Genomic DNA, 19,333 nt, shown 5'->3' with positions numbered 1-19,333 from the left:
GGAGGCCCAACCCATATTGCTGTTTTCTTGCCTATTTCAGTGTTTCGAAGAAAAGGAATACAAACAGAGTCCAAACGGAATGAAACCGTCGGGAGCGTGATTTTTGGAACGAACATAATCCGAGAGACTTGGAGTTCACGTCAGAGAAGCTTCGAGGAAGCCACGAGGGTCGGGGGCGCCCCCCCCCCCCCTTCTGGGCGTGCCCCCTGTCTCGTGGGCCCCTCGATCGTCCCCCGACCGACTTCTTTCACCTATATATCTCCATATACCCCAAAAACATCGAAACGGAAGATAGATCGGGAGTTCCGCCGCCGCAAGCCTCTGTGGCCACCAAAAATTGATTGGGACCCTGTTCCGCCATCCTGCCGGAGGGGGGATCCCTCACCGGTGGCCATCTTCATAATCCTGGCGCTCTCCATGATGAGGAGGGAGTATTTCACCCTCGGGGCTGAGGGTATGTATCAGTAGCTATGTGTTTGATCTCTCTCTCTCTCGTGTTCTTGAGGTGATACGATCTTGATGTATCACGAGCTTTGTTATTATAGTTTGATCTTATGATGTTTCTCCCCCTCTACTCTCTTGTAATGGATTGAGTTTTCCCTTTGAAGTTATCTTATCGGATTGAGTCTTTAAGGATTTGAGAACACTTGATGTATGTCTTGCCGTGCTTATCTGTGGTGACAATGGGATATTCACGTGATTAACTTGATGTATGTTTTGGTGATCAACTTGCGGGTTCCGTGACCTTGGGAATCTATGCATAGGGGTTGGCACACGTTTTCGTCTTGACTCTCCGGTAGAAACTTTGGTGCACTCTTTGAAGTACTTTGTGTTGGTTGAATAGATGAATCTAAGATTGTGTGATGCATATTGTATAATCATGCCCACGGTTACTTGAGGTGACAATGGAGTATCTAGGTGACATTACGGTTTTGGTTGATTTGTATCTTAAGGTGTTATTCTAGTATGAACTCTATGATAGATTGAACGGAAAAAATAGCTCTATGTTATTTTACTATGGACTCTTGAATAGATAGATCAAAAAGGATAACTTTGAGGTGGTTTCATACGCTACCATAATCTCTTCATTTGTTCTCCGCTATTAGTGGCTTTGGAGTGACTCTTTGTTGCATGTTGAGGGATAGTTATATGATCCAGTTATGTTATTATTGTTGAGAGAACTTGCACTAGTGAAAGGATGAACCTCAGGCCTTGTTTCCTACCATTGCAATCCCGTTTACGCTCACTTTTATCATTAGTTACCTTGCTGTTTTTATAATTTCATATTACAAATACCTTTATCTACCATCCATATTGCACTTGTATCACCATCTCTCGCCGAACTAGTGCACCTATACAATTTACCATTGTATTGGGTGTGTTGGGGACACAAGAGACTCTTTGTTATTTGGTTGCAGGGTTGTTTGAGAGAGACCATCTTCATCCTATGCCTCCCACGGATTGATAAACCTTAGGTCATCCACTTGAGGGAAATTTGCTACTGTCCTACAAACCTCTGCACTTGGAGGCCCAACAACGTCTACAAGAATAAGGTTGTGTAGTAGACATCACGGACGAGGTGTATTCAAACCTCATACACTGGAGGCTTCAAGGGGTGGAGGCATAAGGGGCAGTTGAGCAAGGTGAGGTCCATCGAGACCATAGAGAGCTCCATCGTCGGGTCCTGTTCCGTCTGCATGATCTCGCCCTCCTCATGCACAACCATCTCTCGCTTTAGGGCCAGGGCATTACAAAGCTTTACCGTCACATATTCATACTACTTCAAGGTGCATTAAATCAACACATGCAAGTATCAAAAGGAGAGTCACGGCATGCATGTACGCGTTGTAATTAATGCATCGGTAAACGCAAATTATTTAAATATATCGATTGCAGTGCTTTGATGTGTCGTGTCAACTCGTACAACAACGAGAAGTTTTGTTATCCTCTCCCTCACGGACTTAACTGCACCTGCCTTTGGCTGTATGATAGGTTGTCCACCCACCTATTGGGCCCACATGTCATACACGCAAAGGCGGGAGCACTAAGTCAATGAGGTGGCGTCCCTCCCTCGCCCATGAGCGTGGTGGCTGGCAGGACTGGGAGAAGCTTTAGCTACACACCCTCCCTCCTGCACGCGGTGGACATGCAGCAGTTCAATCGGTGTAAGATGGCCAGAAGCGTACTGTAGTACTCCTCCAGTGCAGTAGTACTCCATCATTGTTTGACTTCCCGAAGAGGCGAAGAGCCAAGCACAGCTCGGACGCTCGTGTGGCAGTTTCATGTGTAGAGTAGTCTAGGATAGCGTGTATCATGCATGTAAGCTTAAAATCCTTGGGGTCGGCTCCATGCTATGTGGCTGTCTTGAAGTTTTTTTATTTAAATTAGTCTTCTGACCCTACCTGTCATCCTAGTGATTGTAGTTTGCACGCTCATCTGGTCAAGACAGGAATATATATTTTAATTTGTGGTGGGTAAATGTTAGAGGTTACAGCAAATATATTGTACACTACAGGTCTTTCAACCAAGTTTAGAGCAAGCATGTGGGGCCAGTGCTATGATGTGTCGCGTTAACTCGTACCACGAGGAGAAGCTTGATTTTACTACTACACGCCTTCTCCCTCGCCCATGTGAGCGGTTGCTCGCAGACGAGGACAGGCTTTTGCTTATAGTACTACAACAAGCTATCCCTCCCGCTCGCGGTGGACGAATATGCAGCAGTGGATTCGATACTGTAGAAGCAGCAATAGTAACATCATTGTTCGTGTTCTCGAAGAGGCGAAGAGCCAAGCGCAACCCGAACGTGGCAGTTGTGAACCTTGGAGCATGCATATAGCCAGGCTCTTGGATGAGACAAAATTGCTATGTGAGCCCACTATCGTAGTATGTACTTGCTAGTATAGCCGTGTAAACCAGAAAGGAGTATTTGCCTTTCTAGAGATTTCAACAAGTGACTAGACTACACCGAGACGAAGTACATATGGAGCAAAATGAGTGAATCTGCACTGTAATTAAATACATAGTTCTCTCGTTTTCCTCTCCACGGTGCACAATATTGAGTATACTGACTAGTCTCTTTTTGACACACATTTACGTTTTTTTTTTGACACAGTACAGACGCAAGCGCTCATATACACGCGCATACACTCACCCCTATGAATGCACAAACGCACAGCCTACCCCTATGAGCACCTCCGAAAGACTGAGCCGACACTATCATCTTGAAAATTATGAAGTCACCATAGGCACCTCATCATCGACGGGAACGTCTCCTAATACGCGATTGACGCGAGCAGCAGTCGCCTCCATAGGTGCTTGAATGCCAAGGAGGGAGAGGGTAGCGGTTCCCGAGACGTTGAACAGTCAATGATGCATCCTCAATTACATCCAGAGGGAATTAATTGGAGAAGCAGAATAGAGCCAGAGTTTGGACTCTCATATAAAGGCGCCCCATCACTCCAATCCATCTACTCCTTGTCTCTGCGCAACACTGCTCACTCCAATCCAAGACCAAGTGACCAGAAGCCACAAGCACCTATGGAGACGATGGACGCGAGCGGTAGTCGGCTGTGCCAAATCATCCAAGGCGCCGGCCTGCGGCCCCGCACCGCGCAGCGTTTCCAAACGGTGCTGGAGACTGCCGACATCGTAGCCATCGCCGACGCCGGCTTCGCCTCTCGCATGGACGACATGATGGTCAACTCCATCCGCAAGTTCACCGCCGTCAATAAGCACGGGACGACCTTGTCATACTGCTCCAGCCCGCGTGCCCAGGCTCCTCATTGCCTGTCACCCTCATCGGCCTCCATGGTAAAAAACTTTTACAAGACCTGGTGGCCCTGCAGGTGCCGGAGGTCGCGACAAAGAATGTGCACCTCGAGACCGCGCTCACCGCGCATCGCCTCACCATGCAAGAAACCGTCGACCTGCACATCCATGTCTACAAGGAAATCGTCTACATAGGCCACTACAAGGCAAGCGAGGATAGAAAGACGTTGGCCTTTTTCCAATGGCTGGAATCTTTGGACGCCATTGTTCAGAAGCACGTCGACCTGGCCACGAAAGCTGCTGCTAGTTAGCCGCTGTTCGGTGGGCCGGCGCCCTGACTCGAGGAGGTGGACGTCATCGATGGATGCATCTCTTCTTCTTGACTCCTGTAACCAACACTGCATTGCCTCATGGCCTTAATGTTTTATTAGTATAGTACTCCCTCCATTCCCAAATATAAGTCTTTCTAAAGATTCCAGCAAGTGACTACATACGGAGCAAAATGTGTGAATGGACACTCTAAAATATGTCTACACACATCCGTATGTTGTATTCCGTTTGAAATAGTATCTAAAAAGGCTTATATTTATGAACGGAGGGAGTATATGGCATTTTTATTCCAATCGTAACGTTTTCACTGTGAGGTGGGGCCGCAGTTGAGCAAACCCACCACGTCCACCGGGCGTCGGCCGAGTTTAGAATTAGAAGAGAGAAACAAGGGAGGAGAGCTAGCTGTAGCACGGACGCTATTGTCAGATGGTACTCATGTTGATAGAATAGGAGTACTGAGCACTCATACCTATTTTTTAGGGAAAAAATAGTCGTATGTCTAGTGCCACTAGTTGGGCGCGTGCGACCTATAGCTATCATCACTTTAGGTCTCCTTTTCGAACCGCAGCTACGCTTCACAGTACATATTTTTTCACGGATTTATCCTCCTATATGTACTCCTAGGCTATTTCCACGTGCTCCCTTTCACCGACATGTGGACATAGAGCATTTGGGTCATAGTGCATGCATGACTCGGAGCATATGTCGGGGTACTTTACATTTCAGACCTCACGAATTACATGCAAACCCCCCACAGAAGAATAAATAAATAAATAAATTACTACATGAAACCGGATTATTTTCATAGAAACCGGAGCATGTTCATTAAATTTTGGACATAACACGTTTATAAAAAATGACTGGACCTAAACCAGTCTAAGGGCCTCTTTGTTTTTTCCCGCAAAAAAGGGCCTCTTTGATTCGCATGATACTGAAAACACAGGAATGGGGAAAGTATGTTGGCGATGAACCGAGACGAGGAGAACTCTAACTCAGTTAGAGGTTAGAGTTAGATTCTAACCCTGAACTAACCCTCAACTAACTCTAAACCAAAGAGGTGTATGGATGGCAGGGTTAGATTGACAATAAATGCTCTTTCTCAATCACTTGACTACTTTGGACCCTATTTCCTGCCAGATTTGGTGTGGCTGGCTCTTGTGTGGCCTCCTCCCGCTCACAATTGACATAAACGTACCATCTTTACAAATCAAGCATGCGAAACATGATAACCTTTACTTTGTCCATACAAATGAGATATCCCACTTAAACATACAAGTCGTCAATCAAGCTTCACAAAAAACACTCCATGAAACAAAGCATGAGCTAACTCATCACGGAAGTCATTCACGATAGGGAGGGAGCCCGGAGCCCCTCACGCACCGAGGGAGGAGCTCGTCATCGTTGCTCTGGAGGAAGGCTCTATAGAGCCCAAGCCCCGGGAACCCCTCCGACGCCGGCGCTTGCGAGTTGAGGTCGACACCGGCATGGGTAGCAGGGTCGCTTGCTGCCGACTGGGAACTTAATCTTTGGGCCTCTAGAAATAATGCAAGCCTGAAAATGAAATACCTAGAAAGCTGAACTGAATCTTTGGGCCTCTACAAATAATGCAAGCCTGAAACTGAAATACCTAGAAAGGTGAACTAAATCTTTGGGCCTCTAGAAATGATGCAAGCCTAAAACGGAAATACTTAGAAAGGTGAACTGAATCTTTGGGCCTCTAGAAAGATTTATTACCTCCTCAAGAAGCATCAAACAATTCCATGCGTGCACCACAAATCCATACCAAGTTTGATTAGGATCTACTTTTCCAAATCAGAATTAGCGCTAGAGCAAGCAAGATGAGTGATATGGCTGTGAGACAGAGAAGGAATGAACAAACTCACCCCTTTCGCGACCTCCCTGGTAGATGCGCCACCGCCGCGCACGACAGAGGGAGAAAAATGATCGGTGAAGAGGGAGCGGGGCGACCTTCGAAGGCCGAAGGGAGAGGGCGGTCGGAGTAGGGCGGCGGAGGCCGGAGGGAGTGGGCGGCCGGAGGAGAGAGAGGGCGAGCGACAGAGCGGCCCGATGGGGAACAAAGATGAGTCGTGCGAGGGGGGGAGGGAGTGATCTGGTGCGGGCAGGGGAGATCTTTTTAGTTCTCTTTTAGTGGGCCCGAGGATAACTAACCCAATTAGAACCTCTCCACCGGGCTAGTTTTTTAGCCGGGTTAGAGCAAACTAGCTCAAACTGACCCTTCCTATTTCGATAATTTGAGGTTATTTCAACCCAAACTAGCTCTAACTCAGGGATCCAAACAAAAAGTAGTACAGTACATGCTACAGTCTGGACCATAGCACATTGTTTTTTATGGCCATATCACCACATTGTTTTCTACTGCTGGTTCACTGGGCTACCGTGGTTTGCACTGCTGGTTCACTGGGTTGCCGTGGTTCACACTCCTCCGACGTGAGTAGTAGTAGTAGTATATACCGCATCATTCTTTGGTCCTTATTACTATGTACTTCGCCGACATGTGGGAGAGCCAGCATTCGGGTCGACGTGTCATGCACCAGATTAGAGTGCGGAATGGAAGGGGCATCACCCCGGTCGTAGCGCCAGTAATTCATGACTATAGTGAGTAGTCATATCACAAGTCTTTCCAGCAGTAACGCACCATCAAATCGCACAGCCCGACCTTTCCAGCAGTAAGTTTGAATGTGCCACTTCCTCACCCTCCTCGCCTCTCTGTCAAACCGCCTACTCGAAAACTGCCGCGCGTACTGCCCGTGAAAGCCCCCCCTCAACTTTTAACTACGCGAAAATAGTTTGAGCTTGTTCATTCTATATAAATACTTATTGTATGTTTATTCACCCATGGGGTTATTCAATGAATGGAGGGCCGGGGAGCACAAGTGAACAATACTAGTACTACTAGTAGTAAGTAGGAGTCGTACAGTTAGTCACCTTAAATAGAGAGTTTCTTTTCTTTAATGCCACATACACAAATTGAAATGCTTGTTGTGGAGAGAAAAATATAATCACTCCACTATATATGTACGCAGGGGCCTGAGCGCTTGCTTTACTAGGATTGCTCTCTTCATTCTCTCATCCTCTCCAGATCTAAACAAGACAGCGGTAGCAACATTTTCTCTCTGCTCACCGCTGGTCACAGATCCGGCTGGATCCCTTCGACCGGTGTGTGTAGAGGACTAAAAGGTGCATCGTTCACGCAGTCATTGCCGCCGAGGGAGGAAACCCACAGCTGTCGGCGGGTCCTGATCCTCTACACGTGTCGTTCTCTCCGACACAGCGCCGGCTCGGGAGGTCCTCCGACCCTTGTTCCTCCCTGCCGAATTGTGCGTAGATCGGACCTGCCGTAGAAGACATCCTGACGAACCTCAGGTACAAGTTTTCGAAAGTGGCCTTGCTCTACTGCCCCAGCTCTCAACGTGTCTGCGTGTGCATATTTTTCTACTTCCATCAGCTCTTCCAAATCCACCTAAATTTTTAGTATTATTAGAGGTAAAGCTACTTCATGCATTCGAATCTAGGACTTGGTTCAAACAACGAAGAAAGGGGGGAAATCGTAGCATGAATATAGGACTTGATTCAAAGAGGAAATAACAGGGGGGGAAGTAGTAGAGACCGGATACCCAACTAGTCTCTTGGTTGAAAAGGGAAATAATGGGAAAACTCAGTACAAACTGGATAAGGAACAGATCTATTATTGGTTGAAAAAAGGATAGAAAGTGGCGGCTGGTGGACAAGTCAACAGAGTATGTCCAGGATTAGATTTGCTGCCCACACATAGTAAAAGGTCTCTAGGATTAGATTTGCTGCCCTCACATAGTAAAAGGTCTCCAGGATTAGATTTGCTGCCCTCACATAGGAAAAGTTCTCCAGGATTAGATTTGCTGCCCTCACATAGGAAAAGTTCTCCAGGATTAGATTTGCTGCCCTCACAGAGCATGAACAAACTCGGCATCACCACTTTCTGCCTCCTTGTAGGTACATTTTGCTGATGCGTCCACTGTCGCATGTCCTTATACCAACCTTTTGGGGTTGTTAGTGTAAGGGCGCGTGTAAAATGAAGCGATCACATTGTTACCTTAAGGACATGTCTAACCAGTGTTATTATTAATCTAATGCCTCCAGTGATATGATGCAATTAAACTGTGTTAACAAATGGTACTCCTGCTGTTTTCCCCAGTATGATAAGTAAGTTGCTTCTTTACACTACTGAGTGACCTGGTGTCCTCACGGTCCCATGCCCTTAAACCAACTCTTTAGCTGCTGTTGATTTACTGTATCTGGTAAACAAGCAATGCCACCATTAAAGTAATCCCATATTTGACGAATGTCATAGTTGATCGTATTGCTTCCGGTAACATGAAGCATTGCTGACGTTTTAAAATTTCTACTGACCTTGCGTGGTTTCCATGAACATAATTAATATGCTTCTTTTCATTTCGTGTATGTTTAGTATATTCTTATTGACCAGCAACTGTTTACATTCTATGTTTTTGTGCAGATAGGGATATACATTTCACCTGTTGCTATTGTGACCTTTTGGTGAACTGCACAAAACACTTTTTTGGAATGAGTGTCATGTGCAGTTCAACTAAAATGTCACGTGGGCAACATCTCTCAGTTTTGGTGGAACTGCACAAAATGGTGATTGGAGTTTCCAAAATCTCCATCAAATTCTGCTGGTAATCTCGTGCAACATTTTATTAGCTTTTGCAAGATGAGCCGTCACTGTCACCACAATGGCACTTTATTTTTGTGGAACTGCACAAAAGGATAAGCAAATATAGTTGCACCTTACATGAGCAGGACAACCAACCTCAATGTTGCTGAATTTTAGTGTAACTACTAAAGAAGAACCTGCCAGCTCATGAGAGCAAGTACTTCTTGCTAACTCAATGATGCAATCTTTGATTCATTTCAGGTGAACTGCAGAAAAAGGCGCATGAATTGAATCATGGATCTACAGGTTGACCTCATCCGAGTGGAGTTGCAGGTTCACCACATCGAGTCATGGCAGTATAGGGCCCCTCACACCGGTTGCTTCAACTAGTGCCACTATTATAGTAATCATGCTCTTTCTTATTTATGCAAACAGGAATACTCTACTACAGATGTTGTGATGGTCAAGAGCATTCTCCAAGTTCTTGGGTTGTATGACATGGCTAGCCAAGATGGATTTAATCCCGATATTCACTTTATCAAAAGGCTCTAATGGGTTGGTTCTGAATCTTGCAAGCTGGGATTCAATGAGATGTGTAGGCATCTTTATTATACTTATTATTTGAATCTTATTTATTGGTTCTGAATCTTGTAAGCTAGGAATCAATGAGATGTGTAGGCATCTTTGTTGTACTTATTATTTGAATCTTATTTGTTGGTTCTGAATCTTGCAAGCTGGGAAACACGGCATGATGATGCAAAGGACAACAACCATAACAAATTGTTCAAACTTGGTAGTATTTTCTGTGTGGAAGTGCGGCAAATGTGCTGATCATGTGCGTCCTTAGAATAACAATTCTAATTTTTGTGCATGTTGATCCTGTGGCTGTGACGCCCCATTTCATCTGATAGAGTCAGGCGTAACGGAAGCCGTCACTTCATAGTTGCGCCAGGATCAGTTAAGGAGAACAGTATCATGTACAAGACAGTGCATCTGCCATGAGTAGGCAAGCTTTTATTACATTGAAACCTCAAGTGTCGACTAAGCCTAAGCTACCATGACGATAGATCGTCATCCGCTTCTAGCTACGAGCCTTCTAGACCAACCATGGAGGGCATCTACTCTTGATAGCCTTGATTGTCGACTTCCTCATAAACATACTCCACTTCAGAATAACCGAAGTCATTAAGATGACCAGACTCATCATAAGTACCATTCTCTATCGGCTCAGAGTTTTCATAACTCTCTTGTTTTGAAAAACAACATAAGTGCAGCTGAGTACGTATAAAATACGTACTCCGCAAGTCGCCGGGAAAAATGGATGCATGAGTCTTTAAAGAGAAAAAACTTTATCGGCCACGGCTACAACCACCAAGCCATTAGCTCAAAATACTTTGTTGGTAAAAATATATTTTCACTTAACCCATTTTGTTGAAAACCAAGTTTTATTTATAAAATCTACTAGCGACAGAGCGACGTGGGGTCTTACATCCTGTGTTAGAGGAAAACCCACATGACACACTTCGAAACGTGGAAGCTGGGAGTGATATCACCTTTACTCTGATCAAAGGTGTACTGCTTTGCCCATAGCATCACTTGGTCCAAGTCATCCATGCGCTAATCGTGCACACGACTAGACCAAGGAACCAGAACCTTTAACCAGCCCGTACACTAGATCTGCTTTTCCGCCTTGCCTTACTAAAGGCCCGCGAGTCGAGACCCCTGACCGGCGGTCCTGCCCTAGGGTGACTGTACCTACCCGGCTACAGTCACCTTCTCACCCATGTAGAGGCAACTACTTGGCATGGGTAGTTGGTTCAGCCCGTCCCATTCCAGGTCTATGGTCAGTATGGTTTGTGCCGCTTTTGAAGTAAGCGCTAGTTGGTTGTGTCCTAATGTGATACCCTATGTAGAGGAGCCCACCATCCAAGTCGACCCTCCCCGGGTTGCTTTCACCAACATGAGCTCCCCTACCCACCAAATATTTATTTATATTGTAACCCTGCCTGGGTCACAACTACTTAATACAGATGCTTCACCTGATCTGGTCCAAATGCCAAATCAGTGGATCCACCTGAACCAAATTTTATTTTATTTATGAAGAATATATTTTTTTATTCTTATGCAAAATTTTAGAAATGACCCATAGCTCGGAACGACTTGCCGGGTAGTGCTTCGACCAACTCGGAACCACCAGACGTGACTCCTACGGGTCCGAGATCGGCTCCTGATAATTATTTCACAAACATGTTTATATTTCCTAATTTAAAATCTAAAGAGCCAGTAACACGGCCATGTTGGGCAAGCCATAATTAACTAGATCGAGGTTGCGCCCTGACGCGAGGGTGCCGCTCCAAATGTTTTTCCGAAGCACATAACACTATGTCAATAGAAACCCAGGTATAGCATTTGCACTTACACAGGATAATAATAATAAAGTAAAAAAACATTCAATTGTGATAAAGTAAAACACAATGGAGCACAAGATCAACATCAGTTTATAAGGCGGGATCAATCTCGGCGTGTTCATACAACAACAAAATATAGCCATTCGACATGAAGTTCAATACCGAAAGCAATAACACACAAAGAACATGAAATAATAAACAGAGCCAACTACGGAGCCATAATCACTAAGCATACTAATAAGTGGCGTAGTCCATGTGCCTTGTCGATGTACTTTAGAGGGACCGCCTAACACGAACCTGATACAAACAGTTGTGAGATATATGGAATACAATAATTACTGTACTCAAGCATCAACCCTAGTATCTTGAACTTTAACAATAGACCAATCAGAATCAAAATGGTTCAAGTGAGCAATGGCCCTTATCTAATAGAGGGAATCCACAACATAGAAAGCATCACAGGAGAGTTAAGGTGGTATACAGAGGAATGCATATTCTTGTCAGTCGAGCAACCAAATCAAAGGGAACTTATCTTTGCATTCATTATTCCATCAACCATGAATAAAAACAAAAGCATAATGAAGAGTCACTCGGAAGCAAAGTTAGTTTTCATGCACAAATTGAGAAGCCACCAAACAATATATGAACATAAAAGTTTATTTCACTATTGGTTTAGCAGCAAATACCCTAAGCATAGTGCATATGACAGCATGCAGGAACTTAAGAAAGTGATCAAATTATCTCTCTAGACCAAAAAGGGCAGATTACACCTCACTGCCTTATCACACTACAATCAGAAGTATGACATACTGCTATAGATCTGCATATACCTCACTGTCTTATCACGCTATTATACATAAAATTAACCGATGTAATGAGGCTGGGGCATAGCGGGACGGACGTTGGGGCTAAACAATGGTCACTGGGGTTGGTGAACGAAACATGCAAGGGATTTCATTCATTAATAAAGCTACTCCAACCTTCTTAATAGTGACAACATATAAAGGCAGGAGGCTCACCTTTTTTGTTGTAGGTTGTCGATGAGGCAGTAGCTGCAAGATCGGAGGAGGAGGCTGTTAGGGGGAAGAGGAGGGGCCGAAGCGAGCTCGTGCCGGTCGGTGGCAGCCGGATTTATCAGGAAGGCAACACCTAGGCGCCTAACACGGCGTATCAAAGGCTGCCCAGCTAGGGCCATCCAGGCCATCCTAGGAAGAGAGAAACTACATTGAAGGGAAGGAGTACTGCGGGATCGGGCCGAGACGGCCCTGGAAGCGACCTATGCCTGGACAACAAATACCTGCAAAACAACAACACCATAATAAGAAAAATTAGAACAAGAAATATCTGAATCCATGAAATATTATTAGGTTCAGAATAAAATGATACTGCTAGCTGGATGTGTCCACTGTATCACTATATACATACTGGGTGTGTCCAAGCTTCTTGTCAACAAAGATGGACTAACATGAGAGCAGGTCTTGTTATAGCTAGTTGCATACTGGATCACTATATATATACTGGATGCTCCAGCATGATGTCACACTTTGAGATAGGGTATAGTTCACATGTATGCAAAATCTCTAGCATATGGACTCTATCTTAGTACATTCTCTGATGGTGTGAACTTTACATATGAAGATAATTAACTTATCTAGACCCCGGGACAGAGGAAATCATTTAAATCGATCTTAATAATACCTTGGTATACTTTATATTTTTCCTGGGACTAATTATGTAGGTGGTGATGACACAATCCTAGTGGGATAGCATCACCCACAATTTAGCCTTCCCTCAGTGTGAGCCTCTCCTGCATATGCAGTTTTGAAATGCACCATTAAATATCGATCCAAACAATATAAATGTAAATAGGACCTCAGCATCTCAAACAATTCTTAATGCTTCATTTAAACAATATATGCAAGTGTATATTAAAACAAATAGAGAGTTTTTGTAGCTACAAAAGCAAGCAAGGTGCTTTTTCATTGGATAAATATAAATACATCAAGTGGGGAGAGAGAAAAAACACAAAAATCCATGCACAAAAGGAACAACAGACGTAGGATCTACCAGGAAGAAGAAAATAAACAAAAAGCATATACCTATAGGCCTATACTCCACTGAAAACAACACACGCTAACACCAGAAAACCTGCACACCAGCACAAAAGACCACCATGACAAAGAAAATTATACGACCGTTCTTGTATCAAGTGGAGAGAAAATCACCATGATGTACAAACACCACCCTAGGGAAAAAAGAGGAGTAATGAGGAGGAGAAGAGTGGTCGACGTGCAGATCTGTTTACGAAGCCGTGGCAGGAAAATGATGTCCATGCACTGATCAAGCAAGCGATCGACCGGCTGGATGTTAAGATTTCCTTGCATGGTTGTGGCTCTCTGAGTAATGAGTAATCAATCATACAAAGTGTCAGTTTATTTCAAGGGAAGCAGCAATTACCGAACAGAAGACTAAAGCTAAAGCAAAACAACATGCACTCAATGCATTAGGACTTTGAGCAGCACATGTCCTACAACTAGAACTGAAGCTATATATAAACTAACCGACTGACAGGATAATACTAACCATTGTGTGCAGGAAAAGCAAAGAAAACATTAAGTAGCAAGAGAATATACACAACTCTCTAATAGGAAAGAATGTAGCTTAATCAGCGCACTGCCACTCTCTCCAACATGAAAGAAGAACAAATTAATCATATATGTGCACTGCCATAATTTTGTACTTAAGAAAATGTTAGAACACATTTTAGTGAAAGAGGAAGGAAAAACTAAACTCATTCTTAAGAAAAAAACTGTCTGACTATCATTACTATCGTCTCATTCGGTGCTTTGATTGTATGCACGCAACATTACCAATTCAACCATTATAGGAAGAATCACACATAAAAAGACCATGAGAAACCTCCTCAAGCAGCTTCCCAAAGTTGGATTTCGAATCTAATAGGATAAACTAAACAATCTTATAAGAAAGTTAATAAATCGGGGCTTGAAAGCACATAGCAGAACAAAAGGAAAACTTCAACAATCTGAGACATATGAAGCGGTGAATTAAAGGAACTTGCTAATGTTTTCAGACAACATGCTATGTAATATCTCAAAAAAATCAAGGAATGAAAATAAGTGAGTAATGTGTTTATGTATGATAAGTAAAAGGGAAGAAAAGCATAAACTACATGAAAATAGCTACTAATGGCACAATTTACGCCCATTCCTTCTGTCCCCAAAATCAGAACAGAGCAGGCCTGAAGGCGAGAGTTCAAGGTTCTCTCCACACCAGCCCAAGCTTCTTCCCTTCGAGAAGCCGACTCGTGTTAAAATTAGCACATGATGGATTAACATACTTCAAACAGCTGAAAAAACTCAATTCACAGACTGTGTAGGTGGTATATACACCCAATAAGAAAAGAAAGGTGAACTAACTACACCAAAAGGAAAAATCTGTGGAAGCACCAATACCTGCAGTTTACTTCTGTTGATAGAGTGAAAAGAAAACAGCAGCCCAAAAATAATACTATTACCTGCCCGCAAGATCAACCAAGGCAAGCTTTCCACAAAGAACTTGACTACCACATCATCATTTCTGCTTGTGTCTTACAGTAATCTCCAGTACAACGCGTGAACTTGAGAAAAGAGAGGCACAAACATTATTTTCTATGTGAGAATAATGCACAAAAATGAGGGGAGCGATTAACTGATCATAACTACTGTTCGGTCATCCACGTGAACGCCCCTCTAAGAAAGGGCTCTCTTGTTCTTTTCTCCATGAAGTAAAACAAACTTAGAGTATACAACAAGCTCCATTGATCTTGTCTCTCTAATTAATAATAATCCAAGAAGCAGCAGGTTAATTAGGATACTGACCACGGCTTGGGGCATGAAGGGGTGCTCCGCTTAGAGAAACTAACAGTAAAACATGCACCATTAATGACTCACCATAAGGGCAGTAGATGATCTACAGTAGATGGTTACCAAATAATGCTTGGAAGAATGATCTCTCGAAAAGAACCATGAGAGCGCCAAACTATCTGTAAACATGAAGAATGCCCTTGCTAGGATTAGAAGAGACGAGTATGCTATGATAATCCAAAGAACAAAAGGAATTTAAAGTTATCAAAGCATAAAGCAAGCGCTGAACCTATAAAAATATCCGCTAAGCTTTGCCTGAAAACCCACCAAATATATCCTCGATTACATAGTTGTCTCTGTCAAGGTAGTGACTACAGGAAGGTTTCCCAACAAAACAAAATAAAGTTGTTCTTTCTTTTTGAGAGTTTGATAGCAAACCTGCAATGCATCAGAAAGGGCATGTGTAGCTAGATAAATTACTTGTTTCAACACGATTGGCATATTTTTATAAGGAAGCACATACTACGTATGAGACAAATTCCTGTGGTACTATAAACCACCGGTTTATCAAACACTACAAAAAATACAGTGTGATAATACTTCAACTTGGAGTTAGACATCTTATTTACGACTGAACAAATTGTAGTCTCCATACTGATAAGCAAGAGAGAATTAGACCAACAAATAAACCATAGTTTCTGGACATGGAAGATGTTGGAGAACTCACCACGATATCATGTAGCACCAATCAGCTATCTCGGGAACTTTCAAAAGGGCTGCACCACGACAGCGAGCGGAGCGTCGTGTGGGTCGTCTCTGAGCACAATCCTCGCCTGTAGCACAAACACAAAGAGAAGGAGGCACACCCAGACCCAGGTCAACCCACCATCAAATCTGAAGCCCAACCAAAATTGAAGCAAAAATAGGGGTCGGGTAGCGACGCACCAGGGGCTCCTCAGAAAGCGAGCAGCTCTCGGAGTCGAACCTGGGAACCTCCAGGGCCGAACCTGCAAGTTTTTCTAGTATTCGCGTGACCAAAATGTTGGGACCAGCACCCTCGTGCCAAGGCATATTTTTACCATACAAACTTAAGGCAACAAGAGCGGCTCCGATAACTTGTTGGGAGCGAGTCTTTCTAGTATAACAAAGTACAGCTTACTCTCAACTAGATTAAATTAAGGACCAACAACAAACAATAAAAGATCAAGAACAACTCGTATGCAATAAAGGTATGAGAGAGAAGAAATCTTTACATAAGACGACTATAAACAGTGGAGCATAAATAAGCAACACCTTTAAATACAAATAAAAGGGTCCAGGGTTCATTGCATAGTGGACTCAGATCTGACTTGCCTCGATCATATAACCTACCCCTGTCTCTTATCACCAGATCAATCAATCTATTTACACAGTGGAGCTACCCTGGTTATCACTCAACAAGAATGGCCATCCAAGGATAGAGCAACAAGTATCACATGATCAAAAAGGATTCTAGAGACAAGAGGGAGGATTCAACTTGATACCCACAGGTGCCTCGATTGCTCAAAGGCACACTTATTTCAGCCACGGCTAATCATCATCGCCCCAGCACGAGAGAGGGTCGTGGGAGAGAAGAGGGGATCCAGAGAGAAAGGGCGAATGGGAGCACGAAGGGGCAAGGCGGTGCCGTCACCCACCTCATCCATGCACGGGCCAGCCACAGTCCATCACACATAAGGCCAAATCATGAAAAGACCAAAATACCCTCCGCGGGGGCATGTTATTTCTTGCGGTGGCACAAGATATTTGCCAGCCCACGCGCCTCACGGGCCACACAGCCAAAGCACATAGCCACGATCACTGAACAAGGCGGGCCCACATGCTGGAAAGCCCACACACCAGCGAAATATGGTCGAAATGGCGGAGTAAGCAAAAAACCAGGGAAACAGTGACTTTCATTGCGACAGGAGCAACGAGTTGATCCGACGGCGCAGGTCATCCCATTGCCCGATCCGACGGCCGGAATCGCATCAAGCAAACGAATCTAACGGCCAGGAGGCCCAAATCGCTGAGGAGCCAGGGGTTCCAAGCGGTCTCGTTTTTCTGGACATCCGGTGGCTTGATCCGACGAACAAGAACACATCAAGCAATCAGATCCAATGGCCCAGAACGCCAAATCACTGAGGAGCAGGAGGAAGATGGACCTCATCGTGGGAGGTTGTAGCCGAGGCAGTACTCAGTGAGCACCGGGGTTGCGCCTGAACACCGTCCAACCGGCGAGGAACCGCATCGGAGTTGCGTGTTGCACCATCCCGCCGACGAGCACGAACGCATCAAACAACCAAGTGACTCTGTGCACGGAATACATGTCAAACAATATCAACAATTAGATATGCTATCGCAACAGGCGAATAAACATCTAGTAAGAACATACATATCGCCATCATCTGAGACAGAATACAAATGCACAAAATGGAAATAGTAAGCACATACATCATAAGTAAGCTACTAAATTAGGACTTGAAAGAATAAAATCAGCACACAAGTGGTGCTCACAACAATCTTCACACAAACTTTACACCAGCCAAAACGAAACTTATATAGATTTTCCTACTGCAATGTTATAAACTACTATCTAATTGACCATCATTTGAGATAGTATCTCAAAAAACGTTATTAATGCATTTTTATAGCTAGCTGCATTTCAACCATCCTAGTCAACCATGAATAAATTAGTAGAACACCAAGATATATGTACAGGAGCATCGGGTTCATTTGATACATGTACATACAATCAACATGATATTTTTATCTTGAACAACAATTAATCTAGTGTCTAGACAATGGAAGAAAGACATGATACGGACTATACTGCTGTCGTCTATTACTAATTTTTCATCAAGAAACAACATAATTCAAATGCATGATCTCAACTGAGGCACAAATAAACCAGATGGGAAATCAACAAACCTTCCAATTTTGGGATCCAACAGCTCTGGAGGACTGCACCTCTCCCTTTGTGATCCATCCCCCTGCAAAAAAACAAATTGACATATCCAATTGAATCTCGAGCGGATGAACACACACACACAGAGAGATAGAGAGAGAGGAAATGGGGGAAGTGGAGATAACGCTCACCGCTACCTTCACACAGTGGATCTGAGGCGGCACATCTCGGTTCATTTCCTTCACGGACGCGCACTGGCACGAGGACAAGGGCCCATCGCTCCTCCAGTCGATGGAGGCGCCTGGAACAACGACCAGGAGGCGATGTAGTGCGCAAGGACTTAGGCGGGGTCGAGGAGGACTGATCGGAGCCGCAGGCGCAGCGCCAGCGTCCATGGTGACGCCGTGTAGTGCACCGATGACCGCGGTGCTAGGGTTAGCCGAGGCCGCGTCGGGGAGGACCGATCGGAGCCGCAGGCGCAACACCGGCGTCCATGGCGATGCCGTGTAGTGCACCGATGACCGCGGTGCTAGGGTTAGCCCGGGCCGCGCGTAGAGGAGCGGCGCGATGGATCAACATGGTGGAGAAGGAGCAGCTTCACGAGATGACCTCGTGGATGTGCTGGATGGTGACGGACTTCGTCGGAGCTGGCCGGAACCAGGCGACGATGGTGGCGGTGGCAGTTGGGGAAGAGAGAGAGAGAGAGGACCATGGGAGAGAAGAGGGGATCCAGAGAGAAAGGGCGAATGGGAGCACGAAGGGGCAAGCCGGTGCCTTCCCCCACCTCATCCACGCACGGGCCAGCCACCGTCCACCACGCATAAGGCCAAATCATGAAAAGACCAAAATATCCTCCGCGGGGGCATGTGCGATGGCACAAGATATTTGCCAGCCCACGCGCCTCACGGGCCACACATCCGAAGCACATAGCCACGGTCACTGAACAAGGCGGGCCCACACGCTGGAAACCCCACACACCAGTGAAATACAGTCGAAATGGCGGAGTAAGCGAAAACCCAGGGAAACGATGACTTTCATTGCGATAGGAGCAACGAGTTGATCCGACGGCGCAGGTCATCCCACTGCCCGATCCGACGGCTGGAATCGCATCAAGCAAACAAATCTAACTTCCAGGAGGCCCAAATCGCTGAGGAGCCAGGGGTTCGGAGCGGTCTCGTTTTTTCTGGATTAACTAGGTTGTGATACGTCCTAGTATCTATACTACTATTAAACAATCAAACAAGAATTTCTTGAAGCACACCCCACAAAGCATACACAGATCCAATACAACCGCACGATTAGCCCCAGTAATATCAATCTAACGGTTAGCCTTAACCTAACCCATTTTCTGTGTGCACTTAGTAAT

At 44.8% G+C, this 19,333-nt stretch overlaps 1 long non-coding RNA gene across 15 annotated transcripts; it reads right to left on the bottom strand.

Annotated features, from left to right (window-relative positions):
- Window positions 1-11,245: 11,245 nt before the first annotated feature.
- LOC119309278 lies at window positions 11,246-18,744 on the bottom strand. 15 transcript variants are annotated; one of them, XR_005150427.1, is made up of 10 exons: window positions 18,165-18,744; window positions 17,991-18,052; window positions 15,987-17,371; window positions 15,769-15,874; window positions 14,898-15,220; window positions 14,714-14,815; window positions 13,278-14,486; window positions 12,877-12,985; window positions 12,198-12,475; window positions 11,246-11,475 (listed from the first exon to the last, which is right to left on the bottom strand). It is a non-coding gene; the product is annotated as an uncharacterized LOC119309278 (long non-coding RNA). The 15 variants fall into 15 exon arrangements; XR_005150426.1 differs by having other exon boundaries at window positions 13,278-14,815; window positions 14,898-15,009; window positions 15,129-15,220; XR_005150429.1 differs by having other exon boundaries at window positions 13,278-13,574; window positions 18,165-18,743.
- Window positions 18,745-19,333: the final 589 nt, after the last annotated feature.

The sequence above is a fragment of the Triticum dicoccoides genome, chromosome 5B (assembly GCF_002162155.2).
Source record: "Triticum dicoccoides isolate Atlit2015 ecotype Zavitan chromosome 5B, WEW_v2.0, whole genome shotgun sequence".
Taxonomy (NCBI): domain Eukaryota; kingdom Viridiplantae; phylum Streptophyta; class Magnoliopsida; order Poales; family Poaceae; genus Triticum; species Triticum dicoccoides.
The sequence above is the reverse complement of the archived record's forward strand: the minus strand, read 5'-3'. Positions and strand labels throughout refer to the sequence as shown.